Source organism: Strix uralensis, chromosome 13 (genome assembly GCF_047716275.1).
Source record: "Strix uralensis isolate ZFMK-TIS-50842 chromosome 13, bStrUra1, whole genome shotgun sequence".
Taxonomy (NCBI): Eukaryota; Metazoa; Chordata; class Aves; order Strigiformes; family Strigidae; genus Strix; species Strix uralensis.
Genome location: NC_133984.1, coordinates 25,220,852 through 25,247,885, shown reverse-complemented (window position 1 = coordinate 25,247,885; position 27,034 = coordinate 25,220,852). Strand labels below are relative to the sequence as shown.

Genomic DNA, 27,034 nt, shown 5'->3' with positions numbered 1-27,034 from the left:
AGGGGGAGGGGGAACCGAACCCACAGCAGGGGGTTCAGACTCACGGTGGGCTCTGTTCACCCCACGGTGGCTATGGGGGGTGGGGAGGCTGCCTGGGAGGGGGAGGAGAATGGGAGTTATAGGGGGGTCTGACCCACAGCCCCCCCGAACCCCCACCCTGCCCCGTGGTGCCCCCCAGAACCCCCAATCTGCCCCCCAGAGCCCCCAATGTGCCCTCCCAAAATCCCTGTCCTGCCCCATGGCCCCCCCAGAGCCTCCAATCTACCCCCCAGCCCCCCCAATCTGCCCCCCCCCCCTCCCCGAACCCTCCGTCCCCCCCTCACCTGGGCACTGGCGGTGGCGAGGGTGGGTTCAGGACGTGGGGCCCAGCCCCAGGGGGGGTCTCCAGGCCCAAAGGGTCCCCCGCAGCGTCGGGGGGGGGCATGTGATGTCACATCACATCATCGCCTCCCACCCCAGGGGCAAAGCCCTCCCTCCGCAGAGCCCCAGCACGGCCGTGACGTCACCACGGAGGGCAACACTCATAAGGGAGAAGTGGCAGAGGAGCGTGACACCACTGCCGGCCATGATGTCATGATATACTTTAAAAAAAAAACCACCACAGGAAATGACCCCTACTAGGTCCTGCCCCTCCTCGTCACTGCCTCTACCTGGCTTGTCCTTGAGGTATGGTGGGACGGGGCGGTTTGGGCAGGACCTACAGGAATGTTTAGAAATGGAGAATATGGAGGGTTTTGGTAGGACCTACAGGAATATGCAAAGTTTGGCTATGGGGGGGTGGGTAGGACCTACATGAATGTGGAGAGATGGGGAGTATAGGGGAGTTTTGGTAGGACCTACAGGAATGTGTGGGGTTGGGGCACACAGAGGGGTTTGGGTAGGACCTACAGAAATGCAGGTGGCACCAGTGCAGTGAAGGTAGAACCCAGCTCTTGGGGTCACCACCCCTGAGAGCCCTGTGCAGCCCAGGGACACGGAGGCTGCTGCAGGCACAGAGCAGGAGATGGGCTGGGGCAGCTCTTGGGCTGCATGGGAGGGGCGGTCGCTGCAGGGAGTTGCAGAGGTTTGGGGGTTTTTCTTGTGGTGTGGGAACAGTTTCCGTGTGTTACAGACACCCAGTGCCCCCTGCTTAGAGTGACAAGTATTCTCCTTCCCATCAGCTCTTCAGTGATGCATGGAACCAGCAGCTGCTCACCAACAGAATTCAGATTTCCTGGGCCAGGTCGCGGGAGAACTGGAGGTAAGAAAGGCTCCACTTCCTGCGCTGCTCCAGAGTCATTCGCAGCTCTGCTCTTTTTTCCCTTGGGGAAAGCAGAGCCTGGGGCAGAGGGTAAAACTCTGCAGGCGTGGGAAGCTTGGCCTTGTGCTGGTGACCCACGGGGTTTGTGTGCTGCTGGTGTCTGGGGTGGAAGGGCTGAGGTGGGGACCCTCTGAAGAGCCCACGCTGCCCCAGACCCAATCTGACAGACCCACAGCAGAGTGCAGCTGTTGCTTTCGTACTTCTCAGCAGCAATTTGTCCTGATCCTTCCCAGAGCTTTGACCTGCAGGAGGAGGGTGACAGTCTGTCGGGGGAAGAGGAGCTGCCCTGAAGAGAAGCCCCCGTCTGCCTCAGCCCTGCACCCTGGGACTGTTCTTCCCTCTGCTCTGGATCTCTGGGGCTACTCAGAGCTGCCCTTGGCAGAGTGAATCTTCTCAGGCCCCGAGAGCTCTGGTGATGTCGTTGCTGCAGGTTTCTTCAAGGCAAAGCTGGTCAGGAGAGAGAAGCCATGTTTGGGCCTGCAGGGCAGGGTCCTGCCAAGATGCTTTAATGGTACCTACTGGAGAGAACAATCACTAAATAACTTTTTGTATAAAGCTTTGAGCTCGCGTGCTGCTGCCCTTCTGTCAGCAGGCAGCCCAGTTACTGTCCAGTGCCAGTCCAGCTGCCAGCCCTCGCCATCGCCTTCACAGCCAGCGCTGCCTCTGCCCGTCATGATCTCTGCTGCAGAGTTTCTCTGGGTTTCCTTCCCCGTTCTGTCAGGGAGCAGCCAGGGCACTGCTGAGCACGGGGGATTTCTCCTTTCAGTCCCACTAGAGCTGAATCTGGGGGACTCACCCCAGGAGGTTTCTCCTGTCATGCAGTTTCAAACTGTGAGTTGCTGTCAGCCATTTACCTTACTTGGCTGTAAGCTTCCCTCAATGTGCAGGGTATGCCCTGACCTACTAGTTAATTCTTGAAGCCTTTTGGCTGTTCCATATGTTTCTTCTTATCTCTGAGGAGAAAATAGCCTCACTCCTCAACCCGTCAAATGGACCCATTGCTCAACTATCAGGATGTGTCCCGATCCCAAAGTGTCAGATGGGTGATTTGTCCCCAGCAAAGATGTCATCTTTCCTGCCAGCTTTTACTGCTGCACCATTAACGTGCTTCAGAAGTGAGTCAGCTGATAAAGATGGTGGTGTGAGTATGATCTCTTTCTTGATCCTTTTGCAGAGATGTGTCTGAGCTGAAGGCAGAGCAGATGAGGCTTTCTGGCTCTGTACTTGTAAACTGCTCCCACCTGAACTCTGGCGTGCAGCTCTGGGAGCCCGTCAGCCTGGGCAGACCTGTCCTAAAGGGTCAGGCACAGCAGCAAGCGGGACAGGAAACAAGCCAGAAGACTTGGGAAGTGATGCCCTTACAAGTCAAGGGGGACCTGGAGAAGAAGGAGCTTCAGGACAGGTGAATGTGTTTTAAACTTTGCTGTTACCAACATTACCTTTTGTGGCTGCTTCTTGGATTCACAGGCGGGCTGTGTTCACATTTAAAACCCACCCGTTCTGCACAGCCTTGTTTCTGTCCCTAGCCAAGCTATGGCCTTCAACAGCACAGGTAGAAAAACACGTCTGACCGACAGAAGCTTTTGTAAGACAAGACTGGAAAAGAGATCACAGTGTATTACAGTGTTTTTGCTGTTACCTGATTGTTGGTGAGAAGTTGAGACCAGCATAAAGAGAGCTGTGTCTCTTGTACAGCCCTTGGTACCCCCAGGGCTGTGCAGAGGAGTTGGGAGGGATTTGCCCAGGGCCATCCTAAGCCCCTCTGTACTGACAGTTCCTTACCAGACTGAGTGCAGAAGTCCTTTGGGGCAGGAAGGGCCATTTTGCAACATCAGGCATGTTAACCTGTAGAGATGAACGCTGCCTTTGCTGTATTTTCTGGGCTGAACTTTCTCTGCTGTGCTTCTGGGAGCTGCTTAGCTCCTCAGCGGGTGCTGGTGTGCGATGCTTTTGGAATGGCACGTGGACCTTCTCTTCTCAGGGGTAAGGAGCTCTCAGCCTTGCTCGTACAGTCTCAGAAGCAGAACGAGGAGAAGGAGAAGACAGTGAAAACACTTAACGACACTGTGGAGATTCTAGTATGTTTTACCTTTATTTGGGAGATGGCCCAATGGTTGCTCTCCAGCTTTAGCACAAAGGGGTGTGGTTTCCTCAAGAGAAAGAGCGGTGAGGACGCTGACTGTGTTGGAGCATCAGGCACGTGTGAGTCAGCCCAGGGGCAGGCAGTGGAGGGGGAGCTGCAGACAGTTCCGGGGGTTGCACCAGTGCTATTCTGCCTGTGACTAAATCTCTAGGGATCAAAGTTCCTTGGAATTGACAGCTTCATAGCAGCCTGTGAAAACCAGCTGTTGGTCTTTCTCTTCTTAGTTTTAGCAAAGAAGGAATTCAATAGATGTGGGAAGGGATACACTGGAATCACTAGGGCTGAGGTTTATCAGCACGATGATGCTGCTGAGGCTGGGAATGCTGCAGAGGGGAGCAGCTCTTCCCCACCCACCCTTTGCTTATTCTATTCTCAGGAAGCAAGTCGGTTAGAGAAAGAATATGAAGCTTCATTGACTAAAAGTGTCAAAGAGGAGAATCTTTCCCTCCAAAAGCTGATAAAAGATATAACAGAGGTGAGTACAGAGTTGGGACCACATCCCTGTAATTTGATTTAAAAGTACTTGAGGAAGGCAAATGACTGGCCCAGGGAATAGATATATATGTTTTATACTGTCTGTGTTAACTGCTACTGGCTGTTTAATTATTATACCACTTTTCTGACATCAAACCTGCTCTAACTTCTGAGTTGGCTGTCCTGTGACACTTGAGCTAAGTCACTAGAAGTTTCCGTACCTTTGCCTTTCCCGTAAGGTCTCTATTTGACTGTGCTTTGAGTTGGCTACTTGACATTTGTGTTCTAGTGTTGCCTGGAGGCTTCTCCCACCTCCTTGAGCAATGACTCTCTTGTTCTTTAGATTTTTATAAAAGGTCACTGACTGAATCAATGCGCTTGCCAACTCTGCTCCTTCACTCTGCATTCACTGACCATTATTATCTCCCCAGAATTGCAACTGATCTAACTGTTTAGGGCTAACTTTAGCTTAGTCCTAAACCTCACTCTAGGGAGGGGGGTTTAATCATCAGATGTTTTACACAGCTTCTCACAAAGCCAGTTCTTTCCCCTTATGTAGTCATTTTTATCCTCTTGTGCTACTGCTCAGAATAAACATTAGCTTTTTCATTGCTGTTTTCCAGTATTCCTCAGCTTCCTTCTTCCCTGGGTAGCATTAATATTTCCTTTCATTGCTATTTCCAGTGTTGACCTGGTGCTCCTCATCTCCGTGGCTCTAAGAAGCTGAAGGAGACTAAAATCATTCATGAGAGCTTCAAGAAACTGAGCGTTCAGGCAGCCTCCAGCCACTTCACACTTGTTTCTTCTTGTTTGTAGTAGCTGTATTCAGAAACCCCTGGAGCACTTGTGACCGCAGGGACAAAACTTCTTTGTTGACTGAAGAAATGAGAGAATTGAGTTTTTAATGACTCTAGGGTGAAGTGGGAGAAAAAGGAGAAATAGACAAAGAAAATCAAGTAGAATGAGCAGAGAGTAACAGCTTGATGTGGGCTTTCAGGTGGTGTTAGATGAATGTGCCAGCGTGGTCGCTGACAGCTCCCAGCAGGCAGAGTCTGGCAACGTCCTCTCTTGTCAGAGCTCCGTTGATGCAGAGCGTGCCTTTGTGTTGGTTCAGGAAGCGCTGGCAAGGAGGAGAGGAGCAGCACAGGTGAGAATTTCTCCTTGCCTTCACCACTGGCCGCAGGCTCAGCTGCTGATGCCTTGCTTATCTTGAAACCTTTCCATTCCCTTAGCCAGTTTCTTTCTAGCCATCCCACTCTTGGTATTCTATCACCTCACCAGTCTCACCAGCTCTGTGTTCTGCTGCTTTTCTCTCTTTGATCTCCACCCCCTCATCACAACTTTTGCCTTCAGGTGAGCTGTCTCGCTGCTTGCTTCTCTCACAGCTATCAGGAGCCATCTTCCCTGCTCCTTATTGCTGTTTGTGCTTTTCCCTGCCCATTCCTTGCAGGCCCTAAAAGAAGAGCTCTCTGCCAGGCAGGACTCTATCAGTTTCCTGCTGCACCAGCACAGGCAGTAGGAGGAGAAGTGCCGGAAGCTGCAGCAAAGCCTCGAGCAACTGGAGCAGGAATGCCAGACGGCCAGCAGCCACCAGCAGCACCTGCAGTCTCTGGTAGAAGCACTCAGAAGGTGAGTGTTCCCTCCTCCTCCTGCGGTCTGGAGGCAATCTGCTTCCAGTTCTGGCAGTTCAGAGCTGTTACGGGCAAAGAACTCACCTGCCCTCCCCATGTATGCCCCTGTTTGGCACTTCAGCATCCTCCTGTCACTGCTTTTCCTGCTCTACTGTGAATCCTAAGGCTGTCTCGGAGACTCAGAGCGACGTTGGAATACAAGACGCCTCCCTCTCGATGTGCTGCTTCTCTGAATTCTGTTCTTTGGGGGCCCTTTCCTAGCCACGGCTTCTCAGTGAATGAAGGCAAAAGCCTGCCTGCCTTCCTCTGTCCCTCTCCAGTGACCTTGTGAGGGGAAGGGCAAGTTCTTCCTTACCGTGCTGCCCACAGCGCCAGCCTGGAGTGACTGGAATGGCATCCGTGACTCTTCAGGCCTGTTTATTCTTCTGACTGAGCCTTGTCTCTGCAGTGACCGTGCAAACCTCGAGAAAACCAGGGCAGAGCTACAGCAACAGCTTGAAGAGACGGAGCAAGAAGCCTCGCGTCTGCATCAGAGTAACACTGAGCTGCAGCTGAGGGAAGATGCAGCCCGGGGGAGAGGGCGGAGCAGCAGCAGAGGATGGAGAGAGCACGTCGTGACCAGGAGCTCCTGTGAGCATTAAAGCTTCCTCTGGGCAGGGGTGGGTGCTGCCGGACGGTGGGAGGCCCCCCTAAAAGAATGGATTTTGTCTGCTCAGCGTGTGTAGCACAGACTGGTGAAGGGAGCACGTGGGCAGGTCTGGCTCCCTGCTGACACACAGCAGAGCTGCCTCCTTGTACTTTCTTTATGGCCCTTGAAAAAAATCATTCCAAAGCTGACCGGAGTAGTTGATGACAGGCCTAAGGTGAAACAAGAGAGGTTCAGGCTGGATTTAAGGAGAACAAAAAATGGAACCATGAAGGCAATCCTGCAGCAGAACAGGTTGCTCGAAAGGTTGTGCAGATTCCATCCCTGGGAATTTGGAAGCCCCAAGTGGATCGAGCCTTGAGCAACCTGGACTGATCCCATAACTGACCCCAGGTGCTTTGAGTGAAGATTGGGCTAGAGGCCTCCTGGGGTCCCTGCCAGCCTGAATCATCCTGTCATCTTATGGTTATTGGATTGGAAATTCATACAGATCTCCCCACATAGATTGCAGGCTCCTTCATTGTTTTGTTGCCACAGGCAAGAATAATGGAGAGAATGTTAATCTGGACTTTAAAAGTCTGTCTTATGCAAAGAAGAACTTTGGAAAGTCTGGTATCTAATGTATCAAAAAGGAGAGAGAGAGCTAGCAGGCAGGAAGCTGTTGAGAGCACCTGAACTTTTTGGAAACCTGTGATTTCTGGAAGCTTGTTTTACTTTCTCAATGATGAATGTTTCACCTGGGTCAGTGACAAAGACTGATGCAGCACTAGGCAGGAAATTGCAGCATTCTTTGGGGGTAAATAGAAAGCTGTTGCAAATCGTTCAAACTGCCATATCTCAGAAATAGTATGTAATCTTGGTTTTGGAAATGAGAATGTTTTTACATTAAAAACTTGTTTGTCTTTCCCCTTCTTGTAGGCTGAAGGACTTAGCCGCACTTGAAGAAGAACATTCTTTATTAGAGAGTGACCTGGTAGTTGCAAGAGAGACACTGGAAGAATCGCACCTTCAGAGGGATCTGCTGAGGCAAGAGAAGCATGAGCTTACCATGGCCCTGGAGAAGGTATGGTCACCTTATTCCTAGCAGAACTTGTGGGAGAGGGAGTTGTGATAGCAAGACCAGCACAGGTGCCGTTTCTGTCAGTAGAAGACAGTGACAGTGTTGTTCTCCTTCTTGGAAAAGGGAGATCAGACCACACAGGCTCCTTGGTGCGGTCAGTCCCCACGTGGTTATTGGGAGCGCTGGGCTGGGGGTGTGTCAGAGACACCAAAGGGGATCTGGAGTCGCTGCTTAAAGTCAGGGATTTTCTTGTCTTTGCTTTCATGTTGTTCTTTTGTCTCTTCAGGCAGAGCAGTCAGTAGCAGAGTTGAGAGGGGCTCAGAATAAGCTGAGTGCTGAAGGAGCTGTTCTACACGTTGCAGCAGCGAAGATGAGCAGTGTCAGTGAAGCTCTTGCACTGGATAAAGTGTGACTGAACAAACTTGTGTCGCAGGTGAGCAGTTGCCAAAGATCTTGCCAAGTGTTCGTCTGCAGCTGCTGCTGCTTTTCAGACTTCTTGCCTTCAGACGTATGACTGCCTGAATATGGAAATGTTCCTTTTTCTGTCGAAGCCAAACCTTCTCCGTGGTAAATCTCACTGTATTTCATTTCCTCTGTGCTTCTGTGACTGCAGCTGGAGCAAGAGAATGAAGTTCTGTCGGGTAAAGTGGCTGAGCTGGAGAGAGTAAGGATCTCTGACCAGGAGAAGCTGAGCTTGTGTGAAAGAACAAATGAAGAGCTCGGTGCAGAGAAAGCCCACCTGGAGCAGCTGCTGAAGAAAGTGGAGGAGCAACGGGAGGGGCTGCAGGTAGAGCTGAGGATACTGGCAGAGGAGAAGGCAGAAACCAAGAGCAGCTCAGTCAGGTGAGACCAAACACCTGGTGCTTTCCGGGTGGGCTTTTGGCTGCTCGGCTCGGTGAAGCTCAGTCTGTTGGATTCTGCGGTGGTTTTGTCAAGGAGACACTTGGTAGTGCTGGAGGTCAGAAGCTTTGTTTACTGCCTTTTGGAAATGTGTTGGTGGCTGGCAGAGCTGTTCTGCAATTCTCTCAGTTGTTCTCTGCTGCTACAGATGACGTCAATCCACCTGCCTGTGGTGGCCTCTTTTTTGGCTTTTGATAAGCTGCAGAGAGATGATTTGTCTTGCCCATGAATCTGAGTGAGGCTGCTGCTCTCCCATGTGGCAAAAGAAGCAAACAGCGTAGCTCTTCACCCTTTTTCTGAGTCAAAAAAACCTGGGGTTGCATGTTTCTACTTACGCTTTTTCTTGCGAATCTGCAACTTTCAAAACTCCATTTGTTGGAGCCTGGAGAGTGGAACAAAGCTGCAGGTCAGTGTCTGCTGTCTTGTACTGCTAAGAACGGGAATGAGATCTTGAAATTGTTGAAATGGTATTTTAAGACATACATGCAACTTTGTGGCTGGAAATATGCCTGGGGAAAAAGGACCTGGGGGTGCTGGTCAGCAGCTGGCAGGTTATGAGCTGGCAGTGTGCCCAGGTGGCCAAGAAGGCCAATGGCATCCTGGCTTGTGTCAGAACTAGTGTGGCCAGCAGGACTAGGGCAGGGATTGTCCCCCTGTGCTCAGCACTGGTGAGGCTGCACCTTGAATACTGTGTTCACTTTGGGCCCCTCACTCCAAAAAGGCCATTGAATGACTCGAGCGTGTCCAGAGAAGGGCAACGGAGCTGGTGCAGGGTCTGGAGCACAGGTCTGATGGGGAGCGGCTGGGGGAACTGGGGGGGTTTAGTCTGGAGAAGAGGAGGCTGAGGGGAGACCTCATCGCCCTCTACAACTACCTGAGAGGTTGTAGCAAGGTGGGTGTCGGTCTCTTTTCACAAGTAACAAGCAATAGGATGAGAGAAAAAGGACTCAAGTTGCATCAGGGGAGGTTTAGGTTGGATATTAGGAAAAATTTCTTCATGGAAAGGGTTGTCAGGCCTTGGAACAGGCTGTCCGGGGAAGTGGTTGAGTCACCATCCCTGGAGGTATTTAAAAGCCATGTGGATGTGGCGCTTAGGGACATGGCTTAGTGGAGGGCTTGGCAGTGTTGGGTTAACAGTTGGACTTGATGATCTTAGAGGTCTTTTCCAACCTAAATGGTTCTATGATTCTGTGAGCTGTTAGAGCCTCTTCAGGCTCTGAGGAAGATGAGAAAGAGGTGATCACACAAGACTCTTCACTCTGGACTAACTGATTTTGATACCCTGGAAAAAGAGCTTGAGAGAATCATGTCACTGAAGGAGACCAGGGAGTTTGTCATCATTTAAATGTCAGTTTCATAATGTACAATCTTGGGTATTATGGGATAACTTTGAGAGAATTGTTTGTTTTTGATGGTCTGTTCTCTGTTAGATAGTCAGTCTTGGAGTCCACGGTATGTTTGGCAAATACCCAGCAGAGGTGTTATATTGAAGAAAAAAGCTAAAAAATCATGGTTAATCTTCAAGTTTGAATACCAGCAAGGTATATTAGACAACTTCTTTGTGTGAAACAAGCAAATAGTGTTGTTGACATGAACTACTGTAGGAATAGAGTCTACCTTCTCTTTGGCCGCATCAGCCAGACTTTGATAACTCACCCCAAGGGCTGTTTCCCTGCCCAGCATCACCTCATTGCAGCCAATGCACTTGGATCTTTTTCTTTTTTTCCAGAAGGAGAAACCACGTGTATTTTCACTTTCTTCAGCGAGCAAAGTTGCTTTTGCTCAAACTTTTCAGAAAATTACCAGCACTGGGATAGATTCTGATAGAATTCCAGTTTGCAAGGTGGCAGTTCTGGAATATGCCATATTTTTGCGTGCAAACACGTAGTCTGGCGTATTTATGTTTGCTGTGAAGGAGCTGTGTGGTCGCAGGCAGCCCAGCGTGGCCTTACTCATCACTTCCAAGTTAACAGTCCCAGTGCCTTTTGGCAGCCCAGGGTGTTAGCGTGGATGGAGCAGATGCTCTTAAACTTCCAGCCCGCAGTACAGGAGCTCTTTCTCCTCCAGCTGATGCAGAAGTGGCACTGGCTGGCTCTGCACAGATCTCCAGAGAAAGGGCTCTAACTGTCTTTTGTCCTGCTGTCAGGTTTACCGCCACCAAGAGTCAGCTCGCAGCGGTCTGAGCAGCTGTGCCAGGAGTCCTCTCGCCAGGGGCATGCACTGGCCACGGTGTCCAAAGAGAAGGAGTTCCTGGAGCATGAGGAGGCTGCCCTAGAGGTGCGCCTGGCAGCCCTGCAGCGGGACAGACAAGGCCTGTCAGAGCAGCTGGCAGAGGCCAGGTAAGGGCGGGGAGGAAACCCTAGGCAGGACATTGTATAATGGCTGTAATTATAAAGGTGGTAATCATTCCACGAGGATTTACTGCATCCTGTGTGCTTTTCAAATGTTTTCACCTTCCATGGGCAGAAAATGAAAGAATCTTGAGTAAAATGAAAAAAAGTATACTATGATTTTAACACTGTTTTCCTGACAGCTCAAACTAGCAAACATCTCCTGGGCCTCGGGCTCAGGTTTGTGTCCCCCTGCACATTCCTGTGTGAAGTCCAAAGCAAGGCAGCTTGGCTCTGAGTTGAGCAATAATTAAACCCTGCAGACGTTTACTGAAACTGAAGTTTCTCTCTGGTTTTGGTTTCTTGTTCTATGCATTTGAACATAGATCTGTCCTTATCAAGTAGTTTGGCTGTCGATGGCTGTTCCATGCAGACGTTGTGAGTAGGACACTGCCATCTAGGGTGGAGCCAGAGGCTGGTGCTGCAGATCTCGAGGGCCTTCTGGTTGGAAGCTAACTCTTGTTACTGTGGTGCAGGACCCAGGGCTGGTTACTCCAGCAGCTGGGAAACCTCTTTTGAATCCTCACGTCTCTGAGGATTCTTGCCCATCACTGATGTCTGCGCCCTGTACTCCTTACCACCTGCTGTTTAGAGACAGATGTCGTGGAGAAGTTACACAGGGAAGGAGCGAGATTCTGTCCTTCTGCCTTTCTAAGGTCATATGTGACAAGTTCTGCTCAGAAAAAAAAAAAAACTCGTTTGTCCTCCTTTTTTTAGAAGACTCCTGAACTTGCAGAGCTGTACAAATGATGTTTTAGACATTGTTTTTCATGTTTCTTGACTTTTACACTTTATTACTCCGGAGTATGTCGTTAGGATGGCTGATAAACACCCGTTTTGACTCAGTGTTTCTTGAGAGCTGCTGCTTCTTCTGAGCTCCAGCTTCTCTTATTTGATCCAGCTGAGTTATGTTTGGTCAGTTATTGGGCTCTTACTAAACTATTAAATGTTCAGCTCCTTTTTAAAAATTTTTTTGAAAAGGGATACATTATTTTTTGAGAACATAAACTAGTTCTGAAGAACCTTTGACAATAGATAAAAATTCAGCAACTGTTCTTGCCAGATGTTGTTCTCAAGAGCCTTTTGTTGTCACAGTTTTGGACTCTGTCTTTTCTGTTCTGTTTTAGAGACTGACTTGTATTTATCCTAAAATGGAGCATATTTGCTTTGGACTGCCAGAGATTGGCACAATCAGAAATATGTGCTTGTTCTCCTTGAAGATACACCCTCCATTGTCCATCCAAGCAGTGAAATTCTACTGCTGTGGTTTTTATGGCACCCCCGTCCTAGTGAGGCAGTGCTGTGTGTTGTGGGAACCTGGCACACAGGGCGCTGTGTTAGATCAGGGAGGTCACTTCAGCTCCTGGTTCCAGAACCCTCATGTCATACGCAGCAGTTGGTTGAAGTCTGTGGCTGTAAGAATTTGGCTCTGCAGTACTACAGCTTCCATTTTAAAGAGCAACAAGTCACTTGGGCTGCTCCCTACTTAGATAGCAACACTTAAAGAAAAGCAGCAAGTTTTTCTCTTGAACTTTCAACAGTTGAAACTGAAGGCTGCCCGTCTCTCCTTTTAGTGGTCCTTGTTCAGATAAAATCTAGTTCAGATTTCTTACGAGTGCTGCTCCAAGCGAGAGATCCTACTGTATCATCTGATGTATTTCTTGAGTCCCTTTTAAATACAAGGAGTCTGGAAAGTTACTTACCTATAGCTACACTGTGAACAGCATTCAAAAAGTCACCCAGGGCAATACTCTTGTTCTGTCCCCCTGCAGAGCAGCTTGGAAGCGCTGATGAGCTGAGGGCTGTGAGCAGAGCCCGGGCTTTTGCTTGTTGGCCCAGACTCTGGGCACAGCTACCCGTGTGTCAGCCAACAGCAATTCCAGATTTGGCCGTTGAGATCAAATTCGGCTGGGCTTTCTGTGTTATGCTGGGTCATAAGCAAAGCCTGGGCATCCCCCGGAGGGGCCGGCATTGCTATTTTAAATGGCAGAAATAGGCTTTCTGTATACAAGTTTCCTTGCAACCCATCTTCTGTACTCAGGGGTAGGGATCTTGAATGACTTCTTACTGGAATAACTCTCAGTGGGTGTCAGGAGCCACAAACTCATTTCTCTCTGTATTGACAACTCACAGGTCAGTGAAGGAGACGCTGGAATCCAGCCTGTTTGAAGCTCAGCAGCACTTCTCTCAGCTGGAGATCACCAGGAGTCAGCTGGAAATCCAACTTCACAGAGTCACGCAGGCCAAGGAGGTGATACAAGGTGAGAGCCTCCTGTCTCTGGTGATCCCCCTGCTAGGGAAGGTGGTATAAAAATAGCTCTGTGTCCGAGTGCTTCTGAGGAGTGAAGGAGATGGAGGCAGATCTCTCCTGCACTGGAGTTCAGATGGCGTAAGGTCAGTGAAGTCAGAACCATTGTGTAGACTCTGAATCTTGCCGTTTGTCCTGTCCAGGGGAAGTGAAGTGCCTTCAGTGTGAGCTGGAAGCAGAGCGATCTCTAATGAGGCAGGAACGGGAAGACATGGCACAACAGCTCCTGCAGACAGAACAGCAGTGTAACAATACCCTCAAACTGCAGCAAACTGATCAGGAAGTGGAAATAAACCAGCTCCTGCAAGACCTGGTAGGAAACAATATGCTTCTGAATTCTTCAAGCAAGCTTTGTGGGCTGGCTTTAAAAGAGTAATAGCCTGAGTGTGTGAAATGGGAGAAACCATCTGTCATAGGTCACACCTTGCTGACCCCTAACCCCATAACCCTAACCCTTAGCCCGTAACCCTAACCCCAAACCCCTAACCCCCGACCCTCAACCCCTAATCCCTGACCCCTCACCCCTACACCTAACCCCTTCCCCTAACCCCTCACCCCAACCCTTACGCCTAATGCTAACGCCTAACCCTGACCCCTGATCCCTAACCCCAACCCGTAATCCCTACCTCTTACCGCCAGCTCCTAACCCCAACCCCAACCCCTCCCCCTCCTCCCTGCCCCCTAACCCCCAACCCTCAACCCTAACCCCTAATCCTAATCGCTACCCCTAACCCCAACCCCTCGCCCCTAACCCCTTATCCCTAACCCTATCCCCTATTCTCCCTAACCCTAAACCTTGTACTTGAAGGCATGTGAAGACCCCCAGGACTCTGCCAGGACAGTAAAAGCAGCCACAGATTCAGTGTGGGCCTAAGGCAAGTTTAGCTGGAGGTTGGGTGCTCCCCACCCAAAGCCTGGCAGGAAAGGGGTAGGATCTTACAGACTCCTGTCTGCCATGAAGTAGACTCCTCACATTGCTGCCAACTGCAGTCACGGGAACTTTCTTCCTTTCTTTCTGTCCTGTCACCGTCATCAGAGGTGTTACCTCTGGGCTTGACGCATGTGGAACAGGCCCCTTGTTCCTGGTACTTCCATTCGTGGCCTGTCTTGTGACTGGGGCATCAGGGTACCGGTCTCTTTCTCACCCTGCAGTTCATCTACATCTTTTCACTGATGGAAAGGGATGTGAGCTTTGAAAATAGACTCTAAGAATAGAGAGAAATCCTGAGGAGACAGGTGCTAGGAAACAGGCAGCCATGGAGAGAGGAAGGTAACATCTCCTTTTCATAATGGTTGGACTCAATGTTCTTAAAGGTCTTTCCAACCTAAATGATTCTATGATTCGTCCACCTGCTGACCCACCTTTTAAGTTCCTTGACAGGACGTGATTTATGGAGAGCACAAAGCCATTGTTGTGCACTGTTGAGGTGGGGGGTTGTGAGAGGGATGAAGCTTCACATTTGTTTTGAGGAGCGTGGCTGGGACTTCACCTTGAAGTCTTTCCCTCCACTCCTCAGGCAAGCGAGCGGGAAGGGCATCATTCAGAGCTGCAGAAGATACTGGAGCAATGGGAAAAAGAGAGGGCAGAGACAGAAGGGGAGCACGAGAAGAAGCTGTTTGATATGAAGCAGAAAATTGCTACCACGCGAGCTCAACAAGAGGAGGAATGAACCAGAGTCGAAAATGCCAAGCAAGAGGTACAGACTGTGAAAGGAGAATTTGTGTAGCTTTTTTGCAAGGCTAGAGCCGTGGGAGATGTCTAGATGTCAGGCTGTGTGGAGCATGCCCTACATGTTTTCTACATTGAATTTGGTGAGGTGAAAGGCAAGCAGGGTTATCTTTGGGACTAGGAGTGAGACCTGTCAGAGGAAGCCAGGCAGAAGCATCACCTTTCAGTTGAGATTTTTGTGCTGCTATTGGTTTTTTAAGACTTACCTCAGAGTATCTTCACAGTTCTCTTAACAGTCCTCCTTTGATCTGTACTGATACATGCTTATAACCTTAACTCCATTAAAGACCAAACTGAATTTGTAGGACTGAATCCCCATGAGGATGGGGTTTTTGTCTGGGGGGGACAGGGGGGCATGGCAGGATTGTTGACAAAAGAAAAACAATTTTCAAGACTCCTCTGAAATATTTCTGAGCAGTAAAACAGGGGTGTCTTCTGGGCTGTTTTAAGTCACTTGCTGGTAAGCTCTTTTGTGCCCAGATCTCCTGTGCAACCCTGTCACACAGTGAGAGTCCTCCTTGTGTCCCACCCAAAGTCCTCTTCACGGAGTCTGCCTGGGAACAGCAGTACCCCCAACTGTGTCTACAAGTATTGAAATGCCAGGGCAGTGCTCAGAGATGTCAGTGTGTCCCTGTCATGTCAGTACTTTACCAAAGTCTAATGAATACCTTAAAAATGAAGTAATTTTCACCAAACCCCACTTGGAATACATGAGTTTTCTGAAGGAGCTGCTCGCTTCAGCCCTCTGGCAGCCCTGCATTTTCTCTGCTGCTAACTAGGTGTAAAAGTTGCTATTGAAAGACAAACAGGACACAGCAGAAGATGAGGGATACCCTCACCAGCAAGGCGAGACATTTGAGAAGTGCCACACATTTTCCTGTTAGGTGTTAGATGTTTGTTGGAGGTTCAATCACAGGGGGACTGTGGCTGGACCATGTTCCTACTGCCAGTCTCACTTAGGAAGCTGTGTCTGCAAGGGGGCAGAGAAGGGCCTGGGAGAGCAGCAACACAGCGCTTTGAGAACGCGTCAGCCCGTCGGTGTTGGAGCCTTGCCACACAAATTCTGTGTGGGAAGTTTAAACCTGTCTTCTCCTTGTTTCTGTGCAGGTCCTGCAAGAAAAGGAGCATGAGAAGAGTGCTTTGTTAGAGACACTACTTCAGCCTCAGGGAGAGCTAAGAGAAGCCAACCAGCAGCTGGAGCAGCTCAGGCAGAAGGTGAAAGAGCAGCGCGAGGATGGGCAGGTAAGTCTGACTAGTAGGGTGGGTTGAAGGAACAGGCCGTTGGCAACTGGACGTAAGCTGAGAGAGGCTGAGAGACCCAGGTAACAGAGTGAAGGGCAGTGACAAGGAAATAAAACCTAAGTGCTGTGACTGAGGAGGCAGGGACTGCTGCAGGCACTGAAAGCCCAGAGCCTGATGAGCTCCAGAGATCAGCAACAGGAAGGAAGTGTTACAGTGGAAGCAGAGCTGGGTAGAAAAGCAGAAGTGGCTGAATGAATGTGATTTTGAGACAGAAAGAAGAGAAAGCTGGACCTGATGGCAGGTCCCAGCAGCTTGCTCTCCATTTGTGTTTGCAGAACATCACAGAAAAACTGCAAGCAGAGCTGCAGGAAACTCAGAGTAAGATCAAGGCAGTGGAGAAGAAGCACAAGGAAGAAATCAAAATAATGAAAGAAGAAATTAATGTCCTCCTTCAGCAGAGGGATGCTCTACAAAACCAGGTGAGTGAAACAGCAATAGCTACTCCAGTCATCAACCAGGTGGTCTCTCCCCATGGCAGAGCAGCAGGGGATGGGGTGAGTCCCTCTGGCTGCCATCACACTGTGGTCTCCATCTCAGCTGGGCTGAAGGAGACTGACCGGCCAGCTGCTGCCCTGGACAGATGGGCTGCTCTTTGTGCCTGTTTGCCAGCACTCATCAGAATGGATTTCTGCTGGCCTGGTACTGCTAGCCTTGTTTTTTAAGGTGCTTTTTCAGATGAACATGGTGACCCACTTAGATTTTTAAACAAGCCAGCTGTATCCATTGTGGATCTGGTATTTTCATGAAAGGGTGAAATTTAAAGTTGTTCTTTCCCTTTCCTCACAGTATATGATATGGCTGATATGGCTGACAGTGGCAAGCTGTAGTCTTTGACTGCTTTGTTGTGTTTTACTTGAGGTGGAAGAGTTGACATCTCAACTAGCAGCCTCCAAAGAGTCCCAGCAAGTGATTGGCCACAAAGCTCAGCAAGATCCGAGTGAGGCACAGGAACTGTCAAGGCAGAAGGTGCTGGAGGTTGTGCACGTCCAGAAGATCCTGGAGGAGAAGAGGAGTCAATGGGAGAAGGTAGAACATCAGAACAAGGAGCTGCAAGTGTGTTTGCAGTCTTTGGAGGGGGAAAGGAGTTGATGAGGAGAAGTGGAGCGTCACAACACAGAATTTGAGGCTTCGTTGAAGCTCCTAGAGAATGAAAAAGCCAGGTAAATGAAAGTCTGTGAAACTCTCTGTTCTGTTTAATGGATTCCCTCTTTCAGATCTTCACATATCCAAGTGGCTCTGGCAGCATTTCATAAAAAGCAGAATTCTGAACTATCCATGCAGATATGTTTCATTCTCTTGATGTGGTGTTTCATTTTCTTTTAATCCTTCAGTTACAGTGTTTCTGAAGACAGTCGCTTTTGGAGTAGTCCTTTCCTTAAAATGAGGTGTTGTTTTGTTAGGTCGGCATGTTAATGCTGTGAAATGAAACTTTCAGGGGTTTCAAACCTGAAACACACCAAAGGAGGCTGAACGAGCTGCAGTGTAATGAGCTAGATACATCCATCAGCTCTGTCTTGGGTCTAGTAAATTTTAAACATTTGGGATCTGTGTCAGTCTTCCATCCTGATACCTTTGGTTAAAACCATGATTTTGAACTAAGCCAGATTCCCCTCTGAGGCACCCAAGAAATAAGCATGTTTCTTACTGCCATCTGTTTCTTCATTCCTCAAAAAATCCCAGCCGGTGTCTGGAAGGGCTTGAGCAGGGTCCCTGCCAGCCTCAACAGTTACAGATGTTACTGACTGTCCAAGGAACGCAAGAAAGAAGAGGAAGGGTAGGTAGGGTACTTCACCTGGTAAAGTCTTGCCAGCCTTCAACACACACCTTCATTGAAGAAGAGAAAAGGCCGTGCCCTCTTGCTTCCCCCATGAGGGATCTGGCATGTTATATAAGGATCTGAGTATTTCTTCCAAACCTCCATTACTGCTTCTGGTATCAGCCTTCATTTCTCTAGCTGAAAGTAATATGGGTGCTGCAAGTCTTGTGAAACTGCCCAAAGATCACCTGGCTGTCAGTTGCTGCTGTTCCTACCAGGACAAGTTAGGGGAAGAAAATGTCTCTTCATTATTGACAAAACCTCTCCCTTGGAGTCTCATTAGTCAAAAGAAAAATCTTCCTCTGCCCTAATGTCTTCATTTCAAGACTTTGTGGTGTTTCTATTCACATTCCCATCTCAAAAAAAAATAGGGTATTTAGCCAATAATTCACCTTTCTTCTGTGGAAAAAAGTGTAGTGGGCACGTGCTTGCGTGTGGTTGCCAACCTGGCTGAGGACTGAACAAGCAGCCTAGTTGTTCAGACAAACCTCAGCAGACAAATCATTTTTCCCCTTTGGTGGTGGAAGTCCTAAGAGTTTATTAAATGTTATATACCATGTAGTAATGAGTTGCTCTGACTTTCAGGCTGACTCTGTCTCTGGAAGAGAAGGAACTGAGCCTCAAAACCCTGGAAGAAAACAACCTTGCCCAGCACAACAAGGTGTCTCAGCTTCTTTCTGCTCTTCACCAGGCCGGGCAGCCCCATTCAGACTACAGAAGAGAAATACAAGAGCTCAACAACCAGGTGACCTGTGCACTAGCATCCTCTTCTCCAGGGACATAGAATACCACCTTCAGCTTGTAGGCCTCAACTTGTTTTCCCTCCCAACAACATGCACTCCTTCTGTGTTCTGCCCAGAGACTGCACACTGAGGCTGGACCTGCTGTGTTCTGCCTGGGTTTTCTCCGGTTCTCTCATGGTTCATGGCATTGAAGACTCCTTTGGAGCTTCTCAGTATCTCTGTTCCAGATGTTGTCCCCAGACGGTGTTTCTGCCTCTGCCAGGCCCTGAGCACTCTGGTGAGACAGCATTGGTTATGGCAGTCTGTGGGAGCACTCCCGGCTCGGCCGTTCAGCTGGCATTGGGGAGGTGCCCCATGAAGGGTGCCGATTGTCTCCCCTTGGCTTCTAATCCCAGGCGTCCCTGGCAGCCCCACTCTCCATGCAGGAATGCTTCATCTGCCCCCTCACCCTGCCAGCCAGCCCCTCGCACCCTCACACACACAGGAACCTTCATTTCTGAGGTTGGAAAGCACGAAAACCTGACAGTTTGACCGTTCCTTTGGGGACGGGGAAACTTCCTTCAGGCCCCTTAGCCTCCAGGTACCTGTTTGTAGCTTGTTTTGCTCACTTTGAATCCTTGCCCTCGTGCGTTCTGTTTCCAGTGTGGTTTTTGGCTTGAAGTAATTCCTCCTTGGTCCCTTCCTCTATCCCGCTCCGTTCCTCAGCAGCAGCGCTGTCCCTGAGCGCTGTGCGTCTGTGTTACAGGTGCAGTCGCTGCAGGAGGAGGCTGGCCTGGCAGCTGGGGAGGAGCAGCTGCTGCGGGATCTGGAGGAGTCCCAAGCAGGCGAACGGCGCTCGAGGAACTCTCTGCGCGTGCTGGAGGCTGAGGTGTCTGAACTGTGTTTGAGGCTCTGTAGCACAGAGAGCAGAGCACAGGCATTGGCCACGGGGTGTCAGCAGGCCAACAGTGCCAACCTCGAAGCCCGATCCCAGCTGGACAAACTGCACTTGGTTCTCCAGCGCACGGTCTGTGACAGCAGAGACTTAGTCCCTTGGAGTTCAGGCAAGTGTGGGGCTGGGTTCACAGGTCTGTAGGCGGGTATAGGGGAGCAGGTGCAGGGGGGGTGGTTCTTTGTAATCCTGATGTGACAGACCTGTCCTGTCAGTTTAGGCTGATTCAAGCCTTGGGAAGTCTTGGAAGCCTGACATCCCTGCAGAGACAAGTCTGTGTTTGTATGTGGAGAAATGACCAGCATCAGAATGAAATAGGGCCCAAGTCCCAGGGCACGTGTGTCCTTCCTTGAGGCAGTGCTGACATTAGTGGTCATCAAAATAATGTTAGCCCGGGACACACGTCGTGCTGTAACACGAGCTCTAGGATGACATCAAAGGCACTGCCACCTCCTCCTGTGCATAAAGAGGCCTTGTTTGTTGGAGACCCTTTCGGTTAAAGCTTGCAACAGAATGGCTTCTCTCTCCAGAGCAGGGTCATGCCTGGGGCCCAGCTGTTTCCCAGGCCAGGGACCTCCCTGCAGAGCTCACAGTGGACAGAGTGGCCGCAGCCCTACAAGACCTGCGTCAGCACCTGGAGCAGACTCAGCAAGATCTGGTAACTTGTGTCTAGTGCACCCAGAAATCCCGTCCTTCTGCTGCACTGAACTGACAAGCAGAGTGCCCAAGCCAGAATGGATGTAAATTCCTGTGGGCCAGGTTGGCTTGCTGCGACGGGGGAAAGGAGAATCCCCATCCCATGTACCATTACTGCCCAGCTGCCCCCTCCCACCTTGGCTGTTTCTGCCTGTGTGTTTGTACCTCTTTGTCTCCCACCAGCAGTGGCTCTGTGAGGTGATGCTTCTCTTCTTACCTCTTCCAGAAGGATGCAAGGAAGAAGATACAGGACTCGAAGCTGGAGCTGAGCAAGAGGCAAGCTGAGAAGGAGTATTTCAGTGCCTGCAATCAAGAGCTGCAGAAACAGTTGGCTCAAAGCCAGGAAGGTACAACTTCCCTTTTCCAACCCACTGACCCCATCCTGTCTCACCAGTGGGGGTCTCTGATACCACGCAGAGGAAAAATGCAGTGCCCAGAGATGGGAAGAGGAGAAAAACAACAAGCCTGAGACTTATCGATAGAACTACCAGGGAAAGACTTTTGTAGAGAAAGATCCAGTGTCTGGCAGTGCATCTGGCTGTGTGACTGGTGATAATGTGCAGAGGTGGTGCCTTTCAGGTCCCATGTCACTGCTAAGTAGGTGTAGCGTGATGCCTCACAGTATCCTTCTCTGTATGGTCTTTGAAAGCACCAACCTCAAAAAGCCTTGTCTTTGTCGACTTCCTTTTCCTCTTACATGGCAGACTCACAGAGCATTAGTTCAGTGTTAAGTTCCTGTGGTATTGCATCCTTCCTTCTGCTGCTTTTCCTCGTTCTCTGGTACCTCGTGCTTCTGCATCCTTCTTACCTGTTTTCTTGCCGATACTGATTTGGTGTCTGAGCTCACAGCCATAGAAAACACAATTTTTTACTTCCGTAGCCTTTGGTAACATGTTCATGTTGTGTTTATCTAGAAACTGGTTTTCACATGTAGCTAGTTGCCTTTTCCTCTAATCTCCAGGCCATCCCAGAGCCTCCAGGGCTACTGGCCTCTCTCTATTATAGCTGGACAGACATTCCTTCTCCTTTCTCTGTCATTGCTTTCCCACTCTCCACATCAGAATTGGGTTTTTATCTCATTGTCATGTTTTCCTTGTCCCAGACTGCAGGAACAGGGAGGTGTGGGCATTGCTCGTTGCCTCCCCCACAGGCTGTCGCCTGCTCATGTAGAGCCTTTACCTGTTCAATATTTCTTCATGTTCCCTCTCTGAGATGGAACTGCTGATCATTTTTCAGAGAGTTTTCCAGGCCTTAGATCACTGCTTTTTTCTGGAACATTCATAGTTTTTACTACATATGTTACATATGATAAAGCTTATATACTTGAAATTCTGCCATTGGATGGATCCTGCTTGTCCCACTAGTCAGTTCTTTCCATCCTTAGTTCCTGTCTATTAGTTTAGTGTATTAGTTTAGTTTTAGTCCTGTCTATCTGTAGTCATCCTTGATTCAGGTCTCGGTACTGGTGTGATGTTCAATTGTTTTTTCCTTGCCGTTGTCCTAGTACCACTGAATATTTCCTTTCTTCCTTTTCCTGTCAGTGCACAACATATTTGCCTAGCTTCGTTCTTTTGAACAAATACCAAAGCACATCTTCAAGCACAGCGTTGACAGATCTGTTTTTTTCTGTAAAGTCTCTTAAGTCTTCCTGGTCAATGAACTGTGTCACAGTCAGTCTTCACTTTTGCTTCTTCTTCCTTTTCCTTTAGGACACCGGATCTGACTCTCACCTCCTGTCTCTGCCCGTGTTTCACTGATGTCAGTGCTACCTGCTTCTCACACTGTGGGTGATGTGCTGCCATTCCCTTAGCCCTGCCCTTTCAACTCACAGAAGAGCAAGCACATTTTCGTATTCTTCTGAACCTTGCCACTCTCATTCTTCTTTTATTCTCTGCCTGGAAGTTTCCTTTATTTATGTGTGCTTTGAAAGCCCTTGTGGGCTCAGGGCCTGGAAAACACAGACAGGCAGGTAAGAAAATGATGTTTTCTCTGTAGGATGCAAATCAGTTTGGTTTTGCTTTGCTTGTCATCTTCTCCTTCATCTTTCCTGCTGCAGAGACACAGATGGCAGAACACAGGAAGAACTCTCTACAAAGTGCCTTGCAGGAGGAGGCTGCTGCTCTAAAGAAGGAGACTGTGACTCTACATCAAAAGGTGGCATCTTTAATGCTGGCTAGACGATTGTGAGAACTTTTAAAATAGCCATAGGGAGAATCTAATTTCAGTGAAGCAGAGTTCATTCTTGGTAAAGGGATTTCCTGCACCCAGGTCACTGTAACTATAGAAACCCCTACCTTTTCTAATCTTTGATGGAAAGGGAGAACAGGTTTTTCTGAGTTCTTGGTAAATCCCAGAGCTGATAACACATTGAATGCAGGAGGAAAGAGACTCTTTGGAACTTGCTTCCAGTAAAGCAGCATTCTCTAAATCAGAGTAACATCCTCACTGAGCCGCTTAATAATGAAAACAGTGGTCAGAGGAGTGTGGCGGTGAATGTCCTTGGAGGTGGGAGAAAAAGGCTGAAGCAATGTAAATTAATTTTCTGAATCTTTTGTAAAGTGATTATTATCTCTGATCACAGAGGATCTTAGGAAATTGTAAACAGAATCAAGTGTACTTCTTTTGCACTGCCAAAAGAAGAAACCAAAACTTTTGGTAATACTGAGCGGGAGTGGAAACAATAGAGACCAACTGTTATGTAGGCAACTAAAACTGTGCGTAATACAACACAGATGAAAGGCCACTTTAGAACTAGAGCTTTACTGTAAAAGATAAGTGCTGGGTGAAAGTCACTAGGAGAGTGAGCATGCTACTTAAATTTGAACAGGATTTGATACGGAGCCAAGTTCAGACTGAAGTGGTACACGTTGAACCTCAACTAGTTCTTCAAGTTCTGCTAGAAAACTTGTTGCTGCTCTTTTTGCTTTTCCTTCCCATTTGACAACAGCTAAGATGGAGCAGTAGGAAAGATTTCTTTGAAGGTGCTTTTGGTTTTTGATGTGAGGGGATCTTTGTTTATTCTGGAACACTCCCTCCACAGAGGGGTAACATGCAATGTGCTTCAAACTGTTTGTGAAGGAATTTAGGGAGTAAAACACATTTTACCAATATCCATGTGGGCTAAGTCACATCACACTAAAATAAATAATGAGTGATAAAGCACAAGGTGTTCAGTGTGACCTCACAAATAGCCCATTCAATGTCGTGCTTTACAAACACAGAGTTTCCCATTCTTCCTGTTGCTAACTTTATAGATCTGGTCACTGAAAACCTCTGAACTAGATTCTCAGCTGGTGAAAACCTGCGTATGTAATCAAACTTTAATTGTAGCCACCTCAAGTACCTCTATAGTGCTGTGAAGACTGTAACTTTTTAAGTAGCAAGGCCTCTGCCAGTAGTGAATGCCACTAATGCAATGCATGAAAACTTAGTTTGCAAGCAGTATTGCTCGAGAAGGGTGATTCCTCCCTCCCTGCCTCATGCAAAAGGGGAGAATGTCAGGTGAATATAGTCTCCTACAATTGCTCGAAGAGCTGCATGGGTAGTTAGACACACAATGGCTCTTTTATTTCAGAGAATTTAGCTTTAATAGGAGGTATGTGGCTAAATACCCATTCAGCTCTTTGAAAATATGGTAGCTGGATTGCAACAAGCCAGAGTGACCATAGTAAGTGCTTTAAACCCAGTAACTCAGTGCTGTTAGAGGAAACTTATCTGATGGTCCGAAACCTGAAATCAGCCCAAATATTTTTCACTTTCTCATGCAGTACTCTTTCTTTCATGGGAGAGACTTTTTTTTTTCTTTTTTTTTTTTTTTTTCCCCCAGGAGTATACAGCAGGATTTTATGGTGTTCTTTCTTTGAAAGCTGTAAGTTAACTTTCTGTGTGGCTTCATTTTTTTTTTAAACTTCCTTATTTGGTCAGGTAAGAACTCTTCTCCTAGGTTTGACCTGAGATTTGTCCCTGGGCTGTAATTTCAGCCGTCATCCCATGCTGCTTGCTTAACATTTGTACTTTTTCAGCTGAATAAGATACTCTAATTGTCATAAAACTGCTTTATGTTCATTAAATATCAGTGCAATTAAATTCTGTTAGCACCTCTGCCTGTTGGAGGAGGCGGCTACAATTTCAGATTCTGCTTGGTTATTATCTAGGGCGATCTATTCATGAGTATCAAGAAGAGTATACTCATCTCCATTTTCCAGGATCCCACGGGTGCAGGGACTTGCCTCTTGGTTGAGCTAAAGAAACAGAATCCAGGCGTGTGGACTAGGATTCAAAACCCAGCATCCTTTAGCCAGTGCTAATTCTCAATTTGAGTGTGAGAGATTGAGCCGGGCATTGCTCTCTGCAGGTGACTCGCCCCACAGATCTCGCTCAGTTTGTCAGTCACTCAGGCAGTCCCTGAGGTCAGCAGAGACAGATCCTCTGGTGCCAGCCTGTGCAGCTGCTCTGCTTCCAGGGTTTAAAGGGTGGCTGCAGAGAAGATAGAGACTCCCTTTTTAGAAGGAGCCCCATTGGAAAGACAAGGGCTAATGAGTCCAAGTTACTCCTAGGGACATTCCACTTGGACACAAGAGGAAAATTTTTCACAACAAAAACACATTAGAAACTCTTGTCCAAGCTTCAGTGGTTTTACTAAACATAAGCACGCGTAAGTCCCGTTACTCTCCCACTGGTAGAAGACAGAGAACAAATTGCAAATAACTCAGCAGTTCATTGTCAAGTATGTTATTTCTTGTATAATATAGATATGAAAAAAAATCCTGTGAAGCTTTAAGAGCAGGAATCTAGAATATACATTGATTTGCTCCAAAGCCAGAGGACAAACAGATGCTGAAGAACTAAGGCAAAACTGAGATACTGAGAGTGAAGGATTCCTTGAAGAGACTAGTGACAAATCTAACATCCCTCTACTTCATTCTACAAAAATAGTGTCAGTAAAATAACCACAGTAAAAGTCAGCATAGTTGAATTAAACAGCATCATTTTCCCTTCATGTGTGTTGGCTTTTTTTTTTTTTTTTTTAACTAGGAGATCACTGGTTTGCATTTAAGGAGAGTTAATAGTGACATAATCCCAATGTCTTTATGTTTATAGACTGTGCTTGAACATGCATTCATGTATTTCTGTCACCTTAAACTGGTGTATCTGAAATTTCCTCCTCTTCCCATTTACTGTTCTGTGATTGTTTCTCAGTAACATGAACACAGTTAATTCCAGTTAAACCCAAGCACAAATACGGAGGTTCATAATGTCAGCCAGGCTAAAACCAGAGCTGAGCTGAAAAAGCCCTTGACACCATTTATGTGGTTATCAGTTAAAGACCTTCTAAACCAGGGGCTTCCTACCTTAACATGAAAGAACAGACTCCACTGAAAGACTTGCAGTGTTTCTTGGGCAACAGATGTTACTAACATCTTAAATGGTTAATATTGTTAAATCTAAAATTTTAAAAATAGAAGTGTTTTAGTAAGGCTGGCAGGCTAGGACTGTTTAAAAGGTGAAGAGCGAAGAGGGAGTTCTGAAGAATATATGGGGGAGAAACAAATCTGTTGTGCAGTTGCCTTCCTGAATAAATACCTTATCCACTTCACTGTATCCATGCTCTCCAACATCATAAATCCTGCAACATTCTCAGCAGCCTTATAACTATTTAAGGAAGGATCTGTTCCATTCATCTCTAACAGCTGCTATTCCCCCAGAAACTAATAGTTTATTCACTAATGAATCCATCCTCACTGGCAATACTATACTCGGTATTCACCATCACCCTTCATTAAAGAATAGAGCAAAGTTCCTATAAATGCTATGAAAAAGTAGGCGGCCAACTACAAGAGGAAAACAACAAAAACTCCACCTCCTTTGCCTAATTCTGCCCCTCTTGCCAAGTCACATGAAGTACGCAGTTGTTAAGTATCAAAGAACCCACAGAAGTCCTCAGTCTCAGGATGTATTTCCAGAAAAAACTCTTTAAAAACCTCAAGTTGTTCATCCTTTTCTTTTGCTAACTTTTGATTTTCTAACACAGAAAAGCCCCTTGTAGGCTAGAAGCTGTAGTTGTAAGCATCTAGTCCAAACTCAGTGGCCATAAAATAACACCTCTTTGCATCAAATTCACAATATTGTTTTTCCTCCTCCCCTTGACTAGTTTTCCTACAACTCCTGCAGCACAAGCCTGGCAGGGACAAAAGCATCAGCAACAGTCGTAAACAAAGTGACTACCAGCACCCCAGCCCCGCGCCCGACCTGCTCAGCCTTTCTGCGGCGAGTTTTCTAAGGAACACCGCAGCAGTCAGCCAGCGTTTACGGGCAGGGGGGGCTGAGCTCAGCCCGCAGCCGGGGCAGCCGCCAGAGCGTTTCGGTGGTGCCGAGGGGGACGGCGGCCACCCGAGGGGCTCAGGCTCCTCGCGGTAGCAGGCAGCATGGCGGGGAGGTTTGCTTTGTGTAAGAGCAGCTTCCCTGATGGTCCGGGGGGAAAAGTGAGTGAGAGAGGAGGTTAAATACAAACCACATCTCAAAACAGGCCTAAACTTTGAAGGCGTGTGGAGCTGCGCTTCCTGCTTGGAGCAGCCCTGAGGAGATGAAAGATGCAGCTGAGTTTAAAAAAAAAAAAAAAAAGGCAAAACAAACAAACTGAGTTAAGGCTTTCTGCTGAAGGCGGAGGCACAGCAGTGACACAGCACACCAGGTCACCCCACGAGGCTGGGACGTGGCTCCAGGACCCCCCATTCCCTCGCACAGCAGCCCCCTGGCTTTCGAGCCCGGGGTGAGCCTGGGAGAGGGACTGCTGCCTGGGCACGGGGGGTTTAAGCAAGAAAGCCCAGGGGCAAGAAAAGGAAAGGATGGTCCTGTTGTCTGAGATCTGGGGGACTTGCAAAGTAACCTGCAGAAGGGGAAACGAGCCCCTTCCTTGGGGCAGACACAGCCCTGCGTGCGCAGCGCAGCAGGTGCGCCATGAGGTC

At 48.3% G+C, this 27,034-nt stretch overlaps 1 pseudogene; it reads left to right on the top strand.

The window, feature by feature from the left end:
• The first annotated feature begins 1,154 nt into the window (after nucleotides 1–1,154).
• Nucleotides 1,155–25,068, top strand: LOC141949127 (uncharacterized; annotated as a pseudogene).
• Nucleotides 25,069–27,034: the final 1,966 nt, after the last annotated feature.